The sequence below is a fragment of the Akebia trifoliata genome, chromosome 9, assembly GCF_017979445.1.
Source record: "Akebia trifoliata isolate Shusen 1 chromosome 9, ASM1797944v1, whole genome shotgun sequence".
Lineage (NCBI taxonomy): Eukaryota > Viridiplantae > Streptophyta > Magnoliopsida > Ranunculales > Lardizabalaceae > Akebia > Akebia trifoliata.
In genome coordinates, this window is record NC_141383.1 from 3,805,602 (window position 1) to 3,816,143 (window position 10,542).

Here is a 10,542-nt window from a genome sequence, read left to right on the forward strand (position 1 = left end):
GAATCACATTTAGGTTTTTTCCTATTTTTTTTCTTTTGTGTGCGAAATTCGCGGCATTGTACAATATTTGGAGAATTTCAGTTGAAAGATATGTTTAACAAATTTAATATAAATTGATGATGATTGGACTCTAGTTTGAGTTTAGTCTTTGTCCATTGACCATAAGATAATTTTGGATCGTAGTAAAGACCAATCACCTCAATCAGGCGGGTTCAGTGCTTAACACCTTCCAAAACCTGTAATTTGACCCCTTACCCATTTCTTTTACCCGTGGACCGATCTAAATCCACTTTAGAGTCATTTTTTATTCCTAGACCTAAACTAAGTGGCGACTCCCAATTTTCAGAAAGTCCCCGATTTTTCAATCAGATACATTTTTTTATTATTTAGTGAAAAAAGGGTCGAGGTGATTTCAATAACGACTCCACTAGGGATTTGAGGGTCAAACTTGACCTGATCCAAGACTATTCTTAGATTGACTTGTCACTCGAGTCTGCCAAGTTGACTCAACCAAACTCTTAGAGTAAGTTAAATTTTATCATTTTTTTTATAGATATGTAATTGGATATGAATGATTGATTATTTCTTGTGATTGGTTTGATGATTGAATCATGTAACTTGTATAAATAGGAATCTTTGAAAGCATCATGGGCACACTTTGTCCCTTTACACATACTCACGAGCATACATATTCCTATTTGCATCATAACATGTTGCCATGAACCCCGTAGTTAGATCTAAATTAACTTATTCTTTCGAGCCATGGGGGATACATGTGAACGCTACAACTTTAGTATAATACCTTCAAGTATATCAAATTAGGGTACCATGAACTAATTGACTAGGTGAAACTGGGGGGTATATCAGTGTTTCGAGCTGAAGTGACTTAAACTTTGTCTTAACCTAACCTCAATTATTTAATGAGCTTCAAAATTTGAATTTAAGTGTGGTCCTACTAGACTACGACTTGTATCGACCATGAGTGCTCTCAGGTTGCTTTATTTAATTTAACCAAAAGTTATGTGGGTGGACTGTTCCATATCGCTCAAATTTAACCCACAATACCGATCTAACCCAATAAACACAATTGATGAGACATGCCAACCAATTATTTTTAAACTTGTTAGCTTGATTGGTAAGTCAATATTTTAGATTAGTATACAGATTAATCGAATTAATTGGTTTAATAAAATATCGATGAGGTGATATATTATTCGAATCCATTAGGTAAAACTGGTCTAAATGTGGGAATCGAATTTTTTTTTCTAACCAATTCAATTCAATGGATCAAATCTTTCTTTAAATCAAAATTATTGAACCACATTAAAGGGTGTACCAAATAATAATAATAATAAAACTTAGCTTGTTTTTCTAGAAATGTGTTAATAGTGGTATTTAGTTCTTTGGTTAGATAGTTCACAATCATGTACGACTATTGATGGATCAAGTCTTAGAAACATTCACTATCACGGAGAAGTACAATTTTGGTGTATATGAACTTTGAAGTGTATTTTCCCATAAGTCAATGATTGTTGAATGGAATCTCTTACGTGTTACGACCATTTTCAAGGACCCTAACTGCCATGTATTTCGTTTTGGATCAATCACCTTTTACCCAACTCATAAAGATTTTTACAGCATTATGGGGATAAGCACATTAGGTCCAATGATTTGCTCTCCATTACAATCTAAATTCATGGAAAAACTCACAAGAAGATTAGGAGTTAAGCTTAAAAAGGCAAGAAAATTTACAAATCACAACTTACTAAGCATGCGAAGACTCTTAGAAGTACATCGAACTCCCAAATGTAAAAATCATGGAAACTTCGCCCCAGAACCTCACAGGAAAGCTAAAAACTTTACCTATGTTTGGGAGTCCTATCGACGTATTTATGGTTTCTTTCAGAATGGGTTATTAGTTGTAGGGTTTCTTTGCAGACCTTGCTAGAAAACTCAGAAATAAAGCTAACCCGGTTCCCCTAATAATCACTGAGACTTTTGAGGGACTACCTGATGTGAACGTACAAGAAGGAGTAGGGTTTCAAGGAAGTCCATATTTTTTTTATGTATGGTTATGCATCTGACTCTACATCATAAAATTCTTACAAATTAAGAAAAGTAAATGGTACAAATTCACGGGTAAGGAAATACCGGTATACTTTGGATCTATAGAAGATTTGAGAGACTAGCTCTCAAGTTTGATTGCACTGGACGTTAGTTGGGACATATTGGAATCAAGAACAGGCAAAGGTACTGTGCTTGCTTCGAAAGAATATGATCATGTAACACTCACCGGACTGCTGAATACATCATTTTATTGCTTAAAGATGATACTAAGACAGATGGGACTCCTACTGTGGATTCCGGTGCACCCGAGGAATAAACACCCTATTAAGGGACTAACTACACACCTAGTGGAACACATAACTATCGTTTGGGATCATTAGATGTTTACAAAATCAGAGGATAAGTCGGCACTCAAGAAACAAATAAGGAAGTAATAGAACATGTTTGAAAAATTAGTAGGGTTCAGATTGAGTCAATTTGCTTTTGTAATAAGAAGAGAGTGTCCTCATTTCTTTTGTGTTGAAAATAAAATTAGTTGTGTGCTTCCATTTTTTCTATGCCAATATTTTTATATAAAACATTCATAAATTGGCCTAAGCTTTAATCATGGTTCGAAGTTCTTCAAAATAAATTCCAAACAAATAATAAATCAATTAGTTAGACGTTGTCTTGACTATATCTCTCATCAATTAACATATCAAAAAATACTACTATGAGGGATCATTCATTAATCACCAATCCTTAATCTACCTTTGATGGGGTTTCAGGTTACCATTGTACCTAAACTCAAGCATTCACCACCTAGTTGGGGTCGAGAGTTAGGTTAGTTAGGGTGAACGTCAGCACCAAGTTAACCGTCAGAAATGGCCTCTGAATTTGTATTCACAGAGATCCGTAATATCCTGACAATCTTTTCTATGGACATAAATACCATTAAAAGCAAAATGGAAGTATTATAACAAATCTTCAAGTCAACAAGAAACCCCCTTAACGATTCAAAGGGAAATGGAACAAAATGTAGTACAACCTGGAATCCACAAGAGATTTATGAGCTCGATAGAAATGAAGAACCCTTTAATGAGAATATGATGCTAGACAAAAAATGGCTTAGTTGAAAACAATCCTGAAGAATATAAAAGGGATTGATGAGATCGCAACAGGCATCGATGCTCTGAATTTAATCCCTAGGATCTGTTTGTTTGAAAAGTTTGTAATGCTAGAGATGAAAAAGTTCAATGGAATAAATTGCGTGAGAATTCATCTCAAGATGTACGTCATTAACATGAGCACCATGGGCCTCAGTGATGAAAATATGACATTACTATTCCAACGAACTCTATCATGATTATCACTACGATGGCTAAAGCCTCAAGACTTGTCTATAATTGGAACATGGTAGAACATGTCAAAATTATTCTAGCACCAATACAAGTATAGTACTTAGATTGAAACCACTTGAAGGGATTTGGAAACAATTAAACAGAAGAATGGAAAACCTTTACTGACTTCATCAGTCGTTAGAGAGCTAAGGCAACACAAATGTGGGATAAGCCCTTAAAAATGGAATAGGTGGCTACTATTCTGAAAAATCTCACGCAGGGATATACACAATATTTAGTTGTCCAGTACCCTCCTACATTTGAGTCTTTGACATAAGTCCAAAAAACTCTTCACCAACTCCAAGCCCAACACCAATCATGTTTATATAGCAAACACATCTACCACCCCAACTCAATCTCTAACCCGATCTACCAATCAAGTTAGCTGTGGTCAACCACGAACCCCTTATGGTAATTTTTAAAATTACTAAAGAAAGTACTTTTCACCCATCCCCAACCCCGACCTTTGCCAAACCCCCTACCAGCTTCACACAACCCTAACTTTTTTTGTAAATTCCATCAAAACCCTGGCCATCATACTGATCGGTGCATCACTCTCCGTTATGCCATCCAAAATCTCACCACGTTAAAAGGTCACCATCCCTACCCCAATGCCACCAAATGTCACCACTAATCCATTACCTATCTATCGACTTCCATCGACCCTAAATATAGTTTCCAATAGCCAATTATCATTCAACCCCATCGTTCTCATCCATCCAATTCACTTCAAACCATTTAGCTACCCCTTTGTCAAAATAGCTTTTACCGACGAGGTCTACACCATAAACTACGAGCCATTTGATATGATTTCAGATGATGCATATTGTTTATCCTCTTCACTATGATAATCTATCATTCACCAACTATCTCTTGGCACAAATGATCGTAGAAAGTCCATTATCTTTAACGGAAGAAGGTCCCAACTCATTGGTCGAAGAGAACGAGCCATTTTTTCTCTCTTACGATGAAGTCAGACATGTAACACGAGGGAAAAGGGTCTTTAAGCCACCAGAACTTAGTGTCGATAATCCCGCAACCATAGCAATAAAATAAAAAGTGGACCCCATTAAGGAAACCATTGAAGAAGACGACGCCATAATCAAGCAGTTAAAGAGATTAGGCGCAAATATTTCAATTTGGGGATTGCTTATGGCTTCCACTACTCATAGGGAGACCGTTCTCAAATCATTGAGTGCAGCCCAACTCTTCCTTGATACTTCTTTGGATTAGTTGGCCAATATAGTAGGAAAAACCTATATGGAGAACATCTTGTCTTTTTCGAACTCTGACCTCCCAAAAGAAGAGCCAAGCCACACGAAGTCATTACATATTACAACCAACAGGATGAAAGTCTCGTCAATTTTTATAGACAATGAAAGCACACTAAATGTCTGCCCCCTGAAGACCGCAACTTGTCTTAGATTCAAGGTAGAGGATTTCAAGCTAAGGTATTAGGGCTCACAACAATACCAAAAGGAATGTGCTAAGGAGTTTGCTTCTTTGATTATCCATAGGTATAACAGACTTCCCAATGGAATTTCAAGTCTTAGATATTTAGTCATCATTCAATCTATTGCTAGGAAGATCGTGACTACACTAGATCAAGATTGTACCTTCTACATTGTATCAGAAGATTAAATTCATCAAGGATGATTTGGTGCTCATACTTCATGAGGATGTCGAAGTTAAGGGGTTCATAAATGATATATAAACCAAAGACAAACCACCGTTCGAAATTACACTTGAACATCAGGGGTACAACTTTGTGGATTTGAATTGAGAAGATCTGTTCATTTCTCTTGGATGAGTCTACAAAAGTGTTCTTCCCCATAAAAAATACATTCAATTTTGTGTGCTCAGTATGTTCAAAAACATAAGATTTTACCCAGGCATGGTCTTAGGTCGTGGCTAACATAGGATCAAAATTGTATCGATTATTCAAAACATAGTTGGACCATTCTAGGATACGTACCCACCAAATAAGACTATGTCCAGTATTGAAAAACACAGCAAGATAAAGCAAATACAAGGAGACAAGGGCATATCGTAGATCTGATCAATATTAAACCCTATCAGAAAACCCTCAATTGGCACTTCATGAAAGTAGGAAAATATTTTTCTTATTGTGGTTTCCTAGAACCCTTTATTGACTATTTCATAAGTATTCGCCATCTGAGATTTGAGATTTTTTTTGGGATGCATTGGCCTGATGAAGAAGAAGACAAAGTATCTGAAGAGCCCAAAGAAGTTGGTGATTGGCAAACAACTATGGATTCACTCAATATCGCTCAAATATTTCTCGAAGAAAGTAATGTGTCAATTTTGTTAGTCGAAGGTATTACCTAAAAGCCACAGTCTGTAATTAATTCCATTATTGGGTTGCTTGTTAGCTATCATGTGATGAGTCCATTACTTTATGTTGAGTCCAATCCTATTAGTCCCGTTAAGTATTTCGTTTCTACTAAGTCTATCGAGTCCGTAGTAAGTCTTATTACCCCATCTAATTTTAATGAAATATAAGAAATTTATGATTACCCTAAGTGTAATAATGATTTAACTAGTAACATAGCTTTGGAAAGAGAACCTTCTTACGAAGAACCACCTTCTAAAATAATCAAATTGCTCGAACAAGAAGACGAATGTTGGTCTCAACCTGTAATGGAAGACATAGAAGTGGTCAATTTCAAAACTAAAGAAAACCCTCAATAGGTTCAGATTGGTGTCACCTTATACCCTGAGGAACACATGGGGATATTGGATTTGCTTAGAAAGTTCAAAGGTGTAATCGCATGGTCTTACGAAAACATGCTAGGAGTGAGCACAAACTTTGTTCAACATCAGATTCTATTATATCCCGATGTTCGACTAGTTAAGTAGAAACTCCGACATATAAAACTAGAATAAATGTTAAAAATCAAGGAAAAAACCACAAAACAAATCAATGCCAGATTTTTGGAAGTGGTAAAGTACCCGAAATGCATCGCTAATGTAATCAAAATTCCTAAAAAAGACGGAAAGGTGAGAATGTGCATGAATTTTAGAGATTTAAATAAAATGAGTTCAAAAGATAGCTTTCCATTGCCCCATATAGACGTGTTAGTCAACAATACGACAGGACATGCTATGCTCTCATTTATGGATGATTTTTCGAGATACAATCAAATAAAGATGAACCCTCGTGACATGTAAAAGACATTGTTTATCATGCAATGGGGAACATTCTATTATAAGATTATGCCCTTCGGGTTAAAGAATGTTAAAACCACTTATCAAAGAGCAGCAACAACCTTATTGCATGATATGATACATAAGGAGGTTGAGGTTTATGTAGATGACATGATACTAAAGTCCAAAGAACGAGTAGATCACATAGCTACACTAGAAAATTTTCTCACGAGAATTCAAAAATATCAATTGTGTTTCAACCTGCATAAATATATATTCGAAGTTCTTTCTAGAAAATTGTTGGGATTTGTGGTTAGTAAAAAAAAGATCAAAGTGGATCCTAAAAAGATAAAAAATATCCATGAAATAACACCTCCTAAAATTGAAAAGTAGATTCGGGGGTTCTTAGGTAGAATTCAGTACGTCAACAGATTCATTGCTTAGCTTATCAATTTCTGCAAACCAATATTAAAACTCCTCAAGAAAAATGAGCCAATAATGTGAAATGAGCAGTGTCAAAAGGCTTTTGATCAAGTTAAGGAGTACCTCTCAAATCTGCCCATCTTGGCTCTACTTACCCAAGTGAACCACTTCTCATTTATTTGTCAGTCACAGAGGTAGTTATGGGATGTACACTGATGCAGTACGATAAAGATAGTTGCAAGGAGAGGGTCATCTACTACATCAACAAATATATATTGGAGTATAAACGAAAATATTCGACACTCAAGAAGACTTGCCTAGCATTAGTGTGAGATATTCAAAAGCTTCAATACTAGATGCTCTCTCATTTAGTTATCTTGTTATCTCGGATAGACCTTCTTAAATACTTCTTCGAGAAGTCTGTATTAATAGGAAAAACTGTACAATAGTTGTTATTGTTATCCGAATTCGATATCACGTATGTCACAAAGAAATTTATCAAAGGAAGAACGGTGACAGAATACTTGATCGATTATCCAGTAGTAGAAAGAATAAGACTCGTCGATCAATTCCCAAATGAGAATATCCTGAACCTTAGGGAAAAAATCATGAAACCAAGCATAGTAGTTATATTTTAATGAAACCGCAAATCAAAATAGGTATGGAATAGGGGTAGTTATATTCTCTCCTTAAGGGTGTCACATCCCAATCACTATTAAATTAGCCTTGTCCAATACCAATAATATAGTTGAATATGAAACATGCATTGCCAGACTCAAGGTTGCCTTGAATCTGGGCATCACAAAAATTGAAGTATTTGTAAATTCAACATTGATCATACATTAGTCGTTAAAAAAATAGAAAATTAGGGATAAAAAGTTGAAGCCCTATTATGAGAATTTGTTATACTTGATGAGGAAATTCAAAAATATCTTATTCAACATCTGTTAAGGGAAGATAACAGATTTGCTGATGCTATGGTCACCTTCTCCTCAATGATTCATTTACCTCCGGGTATGGAGTTAAGGCCTATCACTATCGAAGTCAAAGAAAAATTAGTATATTGCCATCAGATTGGTACTGCTACTCGACTCCCTGACGAAAACTCATGGTATATTGACATCAAGAAAATGTTGGAAAAATAAAAGTTCTCAACTGAAGCGTCGAGGAAAGAACGACAAGTCCTACAGAGATTTGCATCTCAGTTCATCCTGTGCGTAAGGAACTTATATAAAAGATCTCACAATGGAATTCATTTATCATGTGTTGATGAAAATCAAGCTGAATGGATAATGGTAGAGTTATATTTTAGATATTGTGGACCTCATATGAGTAGGAATATGTTATCCAAGAAAATTATGAGACAAGGGTATTATTAGCCAACGATGGAAACATATTGTCATCACCTGGTCAAGACTTGCTATAAATGTCAAATACATGTGAATTGCATACACATGCTCCCATCTCAACTAGTCGATCTAACTTCATTGTGGTCGTTTTCTATTTAGAGAATTGATATAATTGGCAAAGTCACACTTAAAACATCAAATGGACATAAGTATATTCTAGTGGCCATCGATTATTTCACTAAATAGGTGGAAGTTGCTTCGTACGTTGTCCTCACTATATCTAGAGTTGCCCAGTTCATCCAAGCAAATATCAGTAGTCGGTACATGAAACTTTATGAATTGATCTCTGATAATGGGTCACACTTCAAAGTTGAGGTTATCACTTTGTGTTTAAAGTTTAAAATTTGGCATAAAAAACCATCTCTTTATCGTCCTTAGATTAACGGAACAGTCGAAACAACTAATAAAAATCTCAAGATAATAATCAGGAAAATGTGTTAATCGCACCAAGACTGATAAAAAAAAATTACCATTTGCACTTTGGGCATATCGCATCTCGATACGATCTTCTACTCGAACCACCCCTTATTCTCTAGTGTATGGAATGGAAACAATCTTACTAGTTGAAATGAAAATTTCATCCCCCTAGGATTTTGATGGAAAGTCAATTGTTAGAAGCAAACTGGGACTATCACCGATATGAAGAATTGAGTTTGATCGAGGAAAAATAACTCAGAGTTTTGTATCACGTGCAAGCTTATCAGAGAAGAGTCGCTAATGCATTTGACAAAAATGTCAAAGTTTGTAACTTGCAAGTTGGGGATTTGATACTCAAAGAGAATTGAACACCCATTTTTGACCCTAAGGGTAAGTTCAAACCCAATTAGGGAAGTCCAATCATCATCAAAGAGATATTGCTTGGGAAAACTGTCAGACTTCAAAATCATGATGGTGTCGAATTGCTAGAACCAACCAACATCGACCAGATCAAGTTGTACTTCATCTAAGGAGGTCGTCTTCGACCGAACCAATTTATATGTTACCCAACTCAATATTTTCTTTCTTAATCCCTTTACAGATATTTCAAAAAAGGAATAAAGAAAAATTTTGACGTTTCTTTCTTAGCCCAATCACCCAACCTAAGGGAGGGAATGTACTTGAACTACATTTTGGTTTAATCCCAAAAATCTTGGGTACGTAAGCGACCTGAAAAGTTACTCCAGGTCAAAATAAAAAATATATATGTTTCCCATAAAAAAGAAAAAATTCAAAACAAATATAAACAAGATGATGACAAAATAGGGAATAAAATTAAAAGAAAAGTGAAAGAATTTTGAAAAATATGTCACACAAGGGGCATTCAGATTTTGAGCCTCAAACTTCCTTTCTTTCTGAGCCTAGTCCTTAGCCCACCTATGGAAGTCCTCGTAAGTACTATCCGTCAAGGTCCAGAAAAAAATGAACATGATCAGGTAGTAGTAGTTCCAAAAATTTTAAAAAGGAAAGAAAAAAAGTCTACTAAGTTGAAAATCCGAAAGGGCGACTTAGGCAAAAATTAAGACAAGTTTGTGAGGTTAAAATTTTGAAAGGTCGGCCTTTGCAACAATCAAATAATAAGAATAATAAATGGTAATCTCGCTAGAATAAAAATCTGAAAAGATAAGCTAGGCAAAAATTAGAGCATGCTTGTTGGATTGAAAACTTGAAAAGGTAATCTAGGCAAAAGTTAGAACACCCAAAGGAAAATCTCAATCAAGTTGAAAATTTAAAGGTCGTTTGAGCTAAAATGTTATAAATCCAAATGACCAAGATCTATCGACTTTATCATCACGTAATTAATATCCAACTTGTCCTCGAAAGTCATTAGTATCTCATCTATGATTGATCTAAAAATTACATTTTCCTGAGTGAACATAAAGGGATAAAAGATGATCTCCAAGATGAATCTCAAAAGGAAATATTTGGTTTTAATTCCTGAGATTGACTCATGATCGTCAATAATAAAGTCAAAATTAAAAGTTAAACCTTTATTGCACTTGTGATAATCAAAGATTTCTAATTTTCATATTAAGGGGTATTTTTCTTTTCTAAAGTGTGTCGTTTTCTCTTTTTCATTAAGGCATTTTTTTTCAAACTTTATTCAATTATCCCCAGCG